At 38.7% G+C, this 13,048-nt stretch overlaps 1 protein-coding gene and 1 pseudogene across 2 annotated transcripts in view; one reads left to right on the plus strand and one right to left on the minus strand.

Moving 5' to 3' along the window:
• Nucleotides 1–13,048, minus strand: part of LOC138328073 (oncoprotein-induced transcript 3 protein-like) — a 47,831-nt gene that overhangs the window by 13,392 nt on the left and 21,391 nt on the right. The window lies entirely within an intron of this gene.
• On the plus strand, nucleotides 3,410–7,990 carry LOC138328072 (uncharacterized; annotated as a pseudogene).

Raw genomic sequence — 13,048 nt, forward strand, 5'->3', positions numbered from 1 at the left:
TATAGTCTATATATCCTTGTTGTGGTTTGTTTCATTATAAATAGAGACTGTGCACCCGGAGTCAGAATATGTAAACAGCAAAGCTGTGCATTGGCCTTATAAACATATGTAAACAAGTCCAGATGATTGAGATAGTAAAAACTTTAGCTCGTGATATAAAACACGAAGCCTATAAAAGGCAGAGAACATGCACATAGGCCTACAAACTGAATAACAGTTCCTGGATGACAGATCTATATCCTTCTATTGTGGCACAAAAACTAGGTCACTGATGTAAACAATCGAGCATCTGATTGACACAGATGGCTAGATAATCTAGAAGAAAAAAAACATTCATATAAGGCACGGATTCAGTATGCATTAGTAAGAAAATAGACTAACATATTAACAAATGATCTTATAAAATCTAAGAAACAACATCTATCATAAATTGATAATCAATGACTCAGAAGAGAAACACAATTAATGGTATGTTTATCAAACCGTCTGGTTAGAGATTATAGAACACGAGCACGTGCTTGTCAGAACGTAGAAAGTCATAAGCGATCACGAATGAAACTATGTGAAAATCTTGTACCTAGGAGTAAGTCACCAAAAGTCACAGGTTAGAATAGCATATACACTACTTGACGGCGGCTGCTACAGGTGTACCATCAGTGCCACGAGTAACAGATAGAGTTAGTGGATTACCGGAGCGCGGAGTACTGTACGAAATTGGAGATTGGAGTCCAGGAAATGAGTTGGATGAAGAGCCTGGGGCACCGGCTGGGGCGAAGGATCGAGGAGCTTCGTCAGAGTTCAGAGGAAATAAGGCGTCCAACTGTTCAATAGTTGTTAATTTGTGGTTCTTATCGCTTAGATCTCGGACAATGATGGAGCCATCCTTAGTAAAGGCTTTGTGGGCCACACGATCTCGTACCAGACCTCGAGCTTTAGCAAAAACTCTGGCTCGCTGAGCAGTGAGTGCCTCATTTATGAAGATGCGAGGAGTGTCAGTATTATGATGCGAAGGTTTGAGCTGGAAACGCGCATCATAGACATAGCTCTAGTCCTGTAGGAGTTAAATCTAATAATAATGTCTCTAGGACGATTGGAGGAGCGTCGGAAGCTATCAACTCGATGGGATCGTGAGATGCCCTGATATGAGAGCGGGATGTTCAATTTATCCTTGAACAAATTTATAAGTAAGCCATCTGTATTCTCACCTCTTTGTTCAGGAATGCCTGCAACTTTAAGACAAGTGCGCCTACTGTACTGTTCCAAGTCATCGACACGACGGGTTAAGTGTGATACTTGTTCAAGGAGCGGTTTAGTTGCGTCTTTCACAGTATTAGGAATATCCAGTTTAGCATGGATGCTTTTACAGAAAAGGGAGTTGTTGAGCAGTTTATCTATGAGTTTGTCCATGCTTTCACTATTATCAATGGATGTTATGGAGTCGTAAATCTCACTGACCTGCTCATCGTCCTGGCGTTGTCGTTTAGCTTGTTGATTGTCGTGGTTACCTCGACGAGAATTAGATCTAGTGTTGGAGTTCTTTCCCATGATGACCGGAATTAACGGAGTCAGACACAGTCAGGACAGCAAATAAAAGTAAGCTAATAGTTCTAAGTTCACAATCATCTAGATTTCGGCTCTTTATCAACTGAACATATGATCTTTGTGGAGCTAAATCATCAAGTTAACATTGTCCATATTCAATTATCAAATGACTCATTAAACTCGACATATATCGTTTACAGCCCTGCGAAAATTACAACAGAAATTCAACCTTTAACATAATGGTACGTGAATGCTGGGTATCCTCATATCATCTATTCTATTCACTGTTTCTTGGAATATTAAAGAATTTTTTGTGCGATGTTGCCAAACACCGTACATCCATTGATGGGGCGGTGCATCAAAATAGTACAGCCATTACAACTAAATCGCATTCAATTTGAATATCTCATACCACCTACTCTTTATTGGGATTAATAGTACACTCCTCACAACTAAAACATTCATTATATCAATATCTACATACTACCACCATGATACTCATTTGTACTATGGACCCGTAATAGAACACGCGGAATCACAACTAATGAATGACAATTAACATAATGATGATCAAGTCACAGTTGCCGGTATCTGTGGTGATAATTACCGGGATTGGTAGTAGTAATCATAGATAAGGGATTAAAGGGTAGGCCAAATTGTCCACATGATATATACATAGTTATGTAGGTATAGTAGGAAGAGTTACCTGGATTGCCTTACATAGAAAAGAAATAAAGCGAAATAAAACAAAAAGCAAGAAACAATCCATTTTGTAAGCAACTATATGCATCTAAATTAATTGAAGAATGTTCGAAATTTACTTAATATATATTTTATTAAAATAGTTTAACAGAAGTCTTTGATAACAATGCTAAGATATATGTTTAAAAATATGAATATTTAGAAAGATCGATTTCTGTTGATATATAACATGAAGCAAAAATTCTGGTGGCGTGTATTTGTTTACTTTCAAACACAGGTGCACAATGTACCAACGTGTAATCAAAGCTCCCCTAAACCCCTATTGGCCTTCCCCTAGTTTTACCTGACACAAATGGAGATTGTACAGTGTACTAATACTACACTTACATTTACGTTTGTTTCCTTTCAAACTCCTAGACAATGGGTTACTACTATATACCATTGGTGTAAATATCAACATGATATTGCGTCAGTGATAGTAACACCTGGAGTGTCGAGGGTGGTTTTCGAATTGATTCTCTTACGTTGTTAGGTGTAGGAGAGTCTCTTGGTCCACTTATGTCCATATCCCGGGCCTCAATTTCTAGGTCACTGATTGGTCAGTTGTTACTCTTGACCGCATTATCGAGCACGACAGCCTCTGTAACAGCAGGATTTTTAACTCAATTTTCCACACTTCATATGTGCCTCATAACTTCAAATATCTTAACCAAGACTTTTACATCATTCTTTGGAACTTTGTGTTACGAATAATGGATTTTCTGCTATCAAAGAGGCGCTATATGTGTTGTGTGAGGTGCTAACGGACAATTAATTCTTTACGTAATCGTGCCTTTCTACATAATGGCTACTCGACAAAGGGGGACGCTCGACCACTAGGAAGGCTCCGTGGAGACAGTTTGAATCCGGCTAACTGGACTACTACCCAACTTAGAGAAAAGTTATCTGATATGGGAATCGCCATGCACCCCCCTAAACATCCCGAAGTCAACATTAAAGAACATTTATCTTGAGAACATTGGACGTAATCGTGAACATCAAACTCCTGACACAAACGTCAGTATATCTCGCGATGCCAGTGAAGTTTCAGTATCCCAAAACGTAAATTCGGTTGTTAAGTGACTGTATTCAATCAGCTGAATCGAATGACATTTTAAATGCCAACGTTATAATACATAACTCATCGCCCAACACTATTGGAAATACGAGAGACGATGAACTACTTTCGGTAGCGGAGCGGAGTACTGCCGATGCCAGCCTGCGTAATCCGCCTCTTACACAGGATCGTATCTCTACGCAGCAAACAATGACGTCACAAAACAATATGGCAGCGCCCACGACTGAGCTATCTGGTACGATGACCACACTCATTTCGGCTGTACATACCATACAACAAACTGTGCAGGGTCTACAAACTACGGTCAATGGTCTCATCAACAGGGACAACCGCATCGGAACGGCCCAGTCTACATCGTTTGACCATTCGTCCACCGATATGACTTTAGACGGATTCAGTCATACAGTTCCACAAGGTGGGTACAGATTACCGCAAACTGAATTTGAGGTTCCTCTAGAATCCCTACCACATATCGACATAATACCTGATAAGATTAAGAGAAAAATATGGGAAGGTCAGGACGTTAATCTTGCCCAACTTCTAATGCCTCGTTTTGAAACCGTACGGGAAAACGAAAGTAGAGACGGAACCATTCAAATCAACATAGGCGAGAATGAAGATCCCCGACTAAATAAATCGCTAACGATTAGCGAATTTATAACGGCATTCGGAAAAATATAAGAGGACTATCTGCATTAAAGCTCCCCAGAGAAGGATAGAACTCGATAGATATGAAGCAAACATTATTGAGATATCCAATGTGTATGGGGGAAAATTTTACGATTACCATTGCCAATTTTCTGCCCGCGCCGCAGCAGCTCTCAAGGATAGAATAGCCAAAGTTGATTGGTCTGTTCGTGACAACGGCCTACTTGCCATGATTGTTGGAAACACAAGGGTCAATACATGTCAACTCTGTTCTTTGACGTCACATTCTACAGCTTTCTGTCCACAACAAAGACACAAGAAAAGCCTGCAATTTGGGAAGAACAACACAAACCCAAACAAGGAAACAGACAAGTATGGTCGTCCAAAAACTAAGATCAATGGCAGGGAAGTTTGCAATAACTTTAACTCTGGGAAATGCTCAAGAGGCGATTCTTGCAATTTTTACCACGCTTGTTACACATGTAAATCAACTAGTCATGGAGCAGATAGATGCAACAACGGTAATCAAAATTCAAAGCAACAAAAATCTGGAGTTCAATGACTACTGGATAGGGAAAGAGAAGTCCATACTCCAGTTAATATCGATAGACTCAGGCAGGAACTATCCACACATCCTGATAGACAGTTCGTTGATTATTTATGTGATGGTTTAGTCCAAGGTTTTGATACTATGGTCTCTACAACTGCTTTACCTACTAAAGAATGCAAGAATCTTCTATCATCTGTGTCACAGCCAGAAGTAGTGGACAAATTAATTCTAAGTGAGGTTGAGAAAAAGTTTTTACATTGGACCTTTCGACTTACCACCATTTCAGCAGTATAGAGTAAGCCCTATCGGAGTGGCGTTTGGGAAATATTCAGGTAAACCTCGCCTAATTGTGGATTTATCTGCACCACACAATGATGGTTCGAATCCCAGTGTGAATGAACTGATAGACAAGGAATCTTGTTCTCTAACCTATGTCAGGATAGACGATGCTATCAAAAAACTACAGGAATTAGGCCGAGGAACTACTATGTGTAAAACAGACATTTCGGACGCCTTTAAAATTATTCCTATTTTTACCCTCTCAGTGGCACCTATTTTGTATTAAATGGAAAACTAAGTATTATTATTATAACAAACTGGCATTCGGTTGTAGATCTAGTCCGAAAATATTTGACAATCTATCACAAGCAGTGTGTTGGATAGCCCAAAACAAGTATGGAATTAACCATATACTCCATCTGCTAGACGATTTTATTACCTTTGAACACTCTTCTAATTGTGGTGATAGAAATATGGCACTGTTAAGTCTCATTTTCCAGAGGTTAGGCATTCCGGTAGCCAAACACAAAACATACGGTCCAGCCACCGTCATGGAGTATTTAGGTATAGTGCTGGATTCTGACAAAATGGAAGCGAGACTACCCAGTGATAAGCTGACAAGAATTACAAATCTTCTGGAATCTTTTCAACAACGAACGTTTTGCACCAAACGAGAATTGTTACAGCTTCTAGGTCATTTAAATTTTGCTAGTCGTGTAGTCCTGCAAGGCAGATCTTTCGTGTCTCATCTCATTATCTTGTCTACCACCGTTAAAGAACTACATCATCGTGTTAAACTTAACAACGATTGCAGAGAAGACATATAGACTCTGGAAATATTTCCTATCAAACTGGAATGGTGTGTCAGTATTTTACAACTCGCGTGTAATAACCTCGGACGATATCTGTCTATACACTGACGCGTCTGGTACTATTGGTTATGGTGGGTACTATCAAGGACAATGGTTTGCAGAAACATGGCCAACAGATCTCCAGAACCCTTACGCGGACAGTAGTGAGCTATCTATAGCCTTCAGAGAGTTATACCCGATTGTAGTGGCGGCTATGATTTGGGGTTATCAGTGGGTTGGTCAGCGTATTGTGTTCATGTGTGACAACATAGCTACTGTGAACATTTTACAACGAGGGCGGTCTAAATCCACCCACATCATGCCTCTTGTTCGCAGTTTGACACTTTGTGCTGCTCAATTTAACTTTGTTATTTTATCTCAACATGTTCCGGGTCACCTTAATGACATTGCTGATTCTTTATCTCGGTTACAGATGACAAGATTTCGACGACTAGCTCCGAACGCTGCTCTACATCCTTGCAGAGTTCCACCACCATCAGCAGTCATGTGGCATTCGAGTCAACAATTCAAGAACTCCTGTCTGCGTCCATAGCTCCGAGTACTAGAAGAACATACAGCGTTGGATTTGATAAGTACATTAAAATTCCTATTATTAGCGGGGCTTATCGCGTATGTCAGTCTACCAAATTTACCTGTGTCTGAGAACAACTTGATACAATTTGTCGCACATTGTTTCAGAAAACAACATTTCCTATGCTACGATTAAGATATACATCTGTGGGATTCGTTTCATGTGCCTCGAGAACAATATTGCTTATCCATTTTCTCAGAATATGCCTAGACTTCAAGCTTCTCTTACGGGAGTTAAAAGATCACAAATACGCGCAACTAAGCCTAGATTACCTATCACTTTTCCAATTCTTCAATCTATATGTCACTACCTCAGGAAGAACAGCAAAGATCCAATGATGGAGACAGTGTGTGTTGTAGCTTTTTTCGGATTTCTCCGCTGTGGGGAATTTACTGTGTCTGGGGCTTTTGACCCTCGATTCACTTGTGTATTAACGATTTAGTCGTGATGAAAGATTGTATTCTACTTACATTGAAAACATCCAAGACTGACCCTTTCCGAAAAGGGGTGGTTATACGTTTATTTAGTACGAACCATTCTGTTTGTCCGTATAATATGTGTGTTAAGTATATGGCATACAGATCTAGAATGCAGGCCTTACCACAACCTCATGATCCTCTTATTTGTGAATAACATGGGTCAAGTTCTCACAAGATCTATGTTTATAGCTTTACTGAAACATACTTTGGAATGCCTGAACTTAGACTCAAGTGCCTATAATGGTCATTCTTTTCGCATCGGGGCAGCCACGTCTGCTTCCTCCGTCCGTATGGAGGACCATATGATTAAAACTTTAGGGCGTTGGTCGTCCGATGCCTATTGCAGATATATTAGGACTTCTGTAGATACTATTAAGGCTGCTCAGAGATCCATGGTACTGAGTGTGTAGAAATGTATCCTACTCTATTTATCTGCACTCCTAGTTAGTAATATGCATGATATTATAATACTTCTTTACATCTTACTTTTATATACATCTTAATACATAATTTTGGGGCAACTTAGGCTATTCCGCTATCATACACCTAAGTTTTTGGCTAATTTTTAATCATTGTTTATTTGTTCATGGGATATCACAATAATCAATTATCAAAATCCCCAAAATTAACTCTAGTTTATACTAGATCAACCCACACACATATACATGTGTACGTATATTCTCTCCTCCTCTTCCGGCTCTTGCTAGCTTGGACTACACCGAGTAGAGGACGGTGCAATTCATCTACCTCCTCTTCCGGCTCTTGATAGCCTTGCTACACCGAGTTGAGGACGGTGAAGACCATTTCTATAACGTTAGGGCATACCTCTCTTCCGGCTCTTGTAGCACTACAACTAGACTACACCGAGTTGAGAGGTTATGTATTCAAGAAGTTCTCTTCCGGCTCTTGTAGGATATATCTACACACTACCGGCGTAACCCGCAGGTTACGCTAGGTATCATAGCTGGCTGCGGTCATTTCCTACACCGAGTTGAGAATGATTGAATTTTCCCGTAATTCACTTTATACCCAGATTCACTTAACTATATCACTATCTTTTATAATTCATCTATTATATGACATGGCCTTTTAGCTGCATATAGTTAAGTGAACCTGGGCTTTTGTTTTAGTGAGAGAATAGAACCTAAGCTTGCCCCTTTTGCCAAAATATGTTTTGTTATATTATATGCATTGATAAACAATAAATATGAACATGTTGTATATAGTCTATATATCCTTGTTGTGGTTTGTTTCATTATAAATTGAGGTTTATGTAGATAAACCAGGTTTTATAATGACAAACATATTCCTCTAGTTATCTTTGCAGGTATAATTTGGTCAACATTATACTTGTACTTAATTATCTACGTAAATCAACAGTTAGGTGCATATGTTGAAGAGAAGGGCCTGGTCAGCCCTTGGTCCACTTATGTCCATAGCCCGGGCCTCAATTTCTAGGTCACTGATTGGTCAGTTGTACTCTTGACCGCATTATCGAGCACGACAGCCTCTGTAACAGGCAGGATTTTTAACTCACCACCACCATCCCCGCCACACAACCTAGAATTAGACTGAAGTTCTGTTAAATTCGTATTCATGTATCTTATTTCTTTTACATATCATCAGTGCAAGTATAACTCAATTTAGTATTCAGCTTAATTGATTATCTGTTTTATATTTGTCCATAACATTTATAATATCTCAATTTTTGCCAAAATTCATTAGTTTTAAGTCAATTCTTTGTTATATGACTGTCATTGTTTTTAAGTTTGTCTAGCTAATAGCACCTTTTATGAACGTTCTGTATTTTTACGGTATATATACAGGGTATTATCATTTCTCTTGTATCCTGTTTGTTTGGAAGTATGTATTCATCCGTGTAATGTTTTGGGTAAGCTTAGGGAGTGGACAGCCACTCAGTATTTGTAGGTGATTTTTAGCATCAGCTAATTTTTAATCATTGGCTAATTTTTAATCATTGTTTATTTGTTCATGGGATATCACAATAATCAATTATCAAAATCCCCAAAATTAACTCTAGTTTATACTAGATCAACCCACACACATATACATGTGTACGTATATTCTCTCCTCCTCTTCCGGCTCTTGCTAGCTTGGACTACACCGAGTAGAGGACGGTGCAATTCATCTACCTCCTCTTCCGGCTCTTGATAGCCTTGCTACACCGAGTTGAGGACGGTGAAGACCATTTCTATAATGTTAGGGCATACCTCTCTTCCGGCTCTTGTAGCACTACAACTAGACTACACCGAGTTGAGAGGTTATGTATTCAAGAAGTTCTCTTCCGGCTCTTGTAGGATATATCTACACACTACCGGCGTAACCCGCAGGTTACGCTAGGTATCATAGCTGGCTGCGGTCATTTCCTACACCGAGTTGAGAATGATTGAATTTTCCCGTAATTCACTTTATACCCAGATTCACTTAACTATATCACTATCTTTTATAATTCATCTATTATATGACATGGCCTTTTAGCTGCATATAGTTAAGTGAACCTGGGCTTTTGTTTTAGTGAGAGAATAGAACCTAAGCTTGCCCCTTTTGCCAAAATATGTTTTGTTATATTATATGCATTGATAAACAATAAATATGAACATGTTGTATATAGTCTATATATCCTTGTTGTGGTTTGTTTCATTATAAATAGAGACTGTGCACCCGGAGTCAGAATATGTAAACAGCAAAGCTGTGCATTGGCCTTATAAACATATGTAAACAAGTCCAGATGATTGAGATAGTAAAACTTTAGCTCGTGATATAAAACACGAAGCCTATAAAAGGCAGAGAACATGCACATAGGCCTACAAACTGAATAACAGTTCCTGGATGACAGATCTATATCCTTCTATTGTGGCACAAAAACTAGGTCACTGATGTAAACAATCGAGCATCTGATTGACACAGATGGCTAGATAATCTAGAAGAAAAAAAGCATTCATATAAGGCACGGATTCAGTATGCATTAGTAAGAAAATAGACTAACATATTAACAAATGATCTTATAAAATCTAAGAAACAACATCTATCATAAATTGATAATCAATGACTCAGAAGAGAAACAATTAATGGTATGTTTATCAAACCGTCTGGTTAGAGATTATAGAACACGAGCACGTGCTTGTCAGAACGTAGAAAGTCATAAGCGATCACGAATGAAACTATGTGAAAATCTTGTACCTAGGAGTAAGTCACCAAAAGTCACAGGTTAGAATAGCATATACACTACTTGACGGCGGCTGCTACAGGTGTACCATCAGTGCCACGAGTAACAGATAGAGTTAGTGGATTACCGGAGCGCGGAGTACTGTACGAAATTGGAGATTGGAGTCCAGGAAATGAGTTGGATGAAGAGCCTGGGGCACCGGCTGGGGCGAAGGATCGAGGAGCTTCGTCAGAGTTCAGAGGAAATAAGGCGTCCAACTGTTCAATAGTTGTTAATTTGTGGTTCTTATCGCTTAGATCTCGGACAATGATGGAGCCATCCTTAGTAAAGGCTTTGTGGGCCACACGATCTCGTACCAGACCTCGAGCTTTAGCAAAAACTCTGGCTCGCTGAGCAGTGAGTGCCTCATTTATGAAGATGCGAGGAGTGTCAGTATTATGATGCGAAGGTTTGAGCTGGAAACGCGCATCATAGACATAGCTCTAGTCCTGTAGGAGTTAAATCTAATAATAATGTCTCTAGGACGATTGGAGGAGCGTCGGAAGCTATCAACTCGATGGGATCGTGAGATGTCCTGATATGAGAGCGGGATGTTCAATTTATCCTTGAACAAATTTATAAGTAAGTCATCTGTATTCTCACCACTTTGTTCAGGAATGCCTGCAACTTTAAGACAAGTGCGCCTACTGTACTGTTCCAAGTCATCGACACGACGGGTTAAGTGTGATACTTGTTCAAGGAGCGGTTTAGTTGCGTCTTTCACAGTATTAGGAATATCCAGTTTAGCATGGATGCTTTTACAGAAAAGGGAGTTGTTGAGCAGTTTATCTATGAGTTTGTCCATGCTTTCACTATTATCAATGGATGTTATGGAGTCGTAAATCTCACTGACCTGCTCATCGTCCTGGCGTTGTCGTTTAGCTTGTTGATTGTCGTGGTTACCTCGACGAGAATTAGATCTAGTGTTGGAGTTCTTTCCCATGATGACCGGAATTAACGGAGTCAGACACAGTCAGGACAGCAAATAAAAGTAAGCTAATAGTTCTAAGTTCACAATCAAGATACACGGAGAGACAAGGTGAGTCCAAGGTGAGTCCAAGGTGAGACACAAGCCAGGAGTGAGCGGTTTTCACGGTGAAGATTATTCTAACATCGTTTCAAGCAACAAAAACCACTTGAGGAGACTTCAAGATAATGAAGTTTTAAAGAGTTAATAAATTTAGTTTTAAAATGACTCCATAATGTTGTTGTTTGTAAATATATTTATATTATAGAGGAGCAGCTGGAAAAGTACAACCAACCAGGACCGGAACCGATCAAGTGACAGCTATAGTCTGTTTCAATAAAATTCATTACCTGTATAACCTTATTCCATTCAATGATGTAATAGGCATTATCTGGAACGCACTATAGTGGTCACATGACAGCGAGGGACTTTCAAAATGGCTGCTCAAAGTAGCGATGGAACTAGACATCGTTTACAAAATGGGATGGTTCTTTGTTTTTAATACATGTCACTAAATAATATATGTGCGTATGGATAGAAAACTATCTCCAATAGCGATGTGTGCCAATATGGGAACCACAGCAGTTGGATTATTTATGTAATACACCCTTACAAGTGGTAGGTCAACCTGACTTGATTTTCCAGAATAAAGTTTAGAAGGCTCGAGTAGGGATTCCGATGAGAGACATCTATCAAACGTCCTAATATAAAAGAGTCTAGAGGAGGAATCTCAATAGGGATTATATTGTTTGGTGCGAACTGGCAGAACTGAACTTGTTGATTTTCATCTATAAGTGGAGGGTGTAATGATTATGTCGGCTAACGTGCAAGGGCTATCGAGTAGAGAAACACGTAAAGATGTTTTTTTCATACATAAGGAATTCTAATTATAATATCTTCTGTTTACAAGACACGCATTTCACCGAAGATAAAGAAGAGTTCTTAAAAAACGAATGGGGATATAATGCTTATTTTTCATCTTTTCGTGGAAATTCTCGTGGTGTGGCCATTCTCTTTAACAATAACTTCGAATTTAAAGTTCATAAAGAAAAGATTGACAAGACTGGAAATATTTTAGCTCTTGAGATAGAAATTGAAGGTTCATATATTTTACTTGTTAATATATATGGTCCTAATCAGGACAGTCCTGACTTCTATGCAAGAATTTTGATATATTAGAAGAATTCAACTGTGCACATGTTATTATATGTGGTGATTTTAACCTTGTTCTAAACCCTGATCTTGACTATGACAACACATATGAAAATATTAATAATCCTAAAGCTAGAGATAAAATTTTGGAAATAATTGACAATTTTGGTCTTATTGATGTGTTTAGAGAACAACATGAAAATGTCAAGAGATTTACATGGAGAAAAAAGAACCCGATTAAGCAAGCACGTTTAGATTATTTTATTGTTTCAGAAAGTTTATTACCCAGTGTTAACTATTCAAGTATAGACCCTGGCTACAGATCGGATCATTCATTTCCAAATATTTCCATTCTACTTTCAGTTTCCCGTTTAATCTATGTTAAACCAGATGAGCAATATCTGGCTATGAACTCCAATCTGGTCAAGCGTATGAATATTTGACGTTCCCGCCGCGTCACTGACAATGTATACAGTGTATACTTACGCCTATACATAACGGTCAAATATTTTTAAAAGTGGTTTTAAAGTTGTGCGGTCTATGCAATCTAATGGTATTATCGTGTTGACAAAATAGCATGTATTAAAAATATTATCGCATAATTTTCATTTGTTCGCTTGTTTCAAACCGTTTTGCGTTGAACTATATTCAGAAGCTGATGCTATGGCTGTTCCGTTTATTGAACTTGGTGACGTCAACACTAGCACAAGCGGGAAATTTAAAAGATATACATGTATAGTTTTGAATTTGAATGATCGTAATGGAAATATAAATAATAAACTGTTACCAGATTGGACATACAGTTGATATGAAGCCCATCCGTCCGAAAGATAAATATTCATGGCGCCCTAACGGGCGCCATTCTATTTATCTTCCTTCCGGATGGGCTTCATATCAACTGTATGTCCAATCTGGTAACAGTTTATTGCTTAAAAATACTAAT

Source organism: Argopecten irradians, chromosome 7 (assembly GCF_041381155.1).
Source record: "Argopecten irradians isolate NY chromosome 7, Ai_NY, whole genome shotgun sequence".
Lineage (NCBI taxonomy): Eukaryota > Metazoa > Mollusca > Bivalvia > Pectinida > Pectinidae > Argopecten > Argopecten irradians.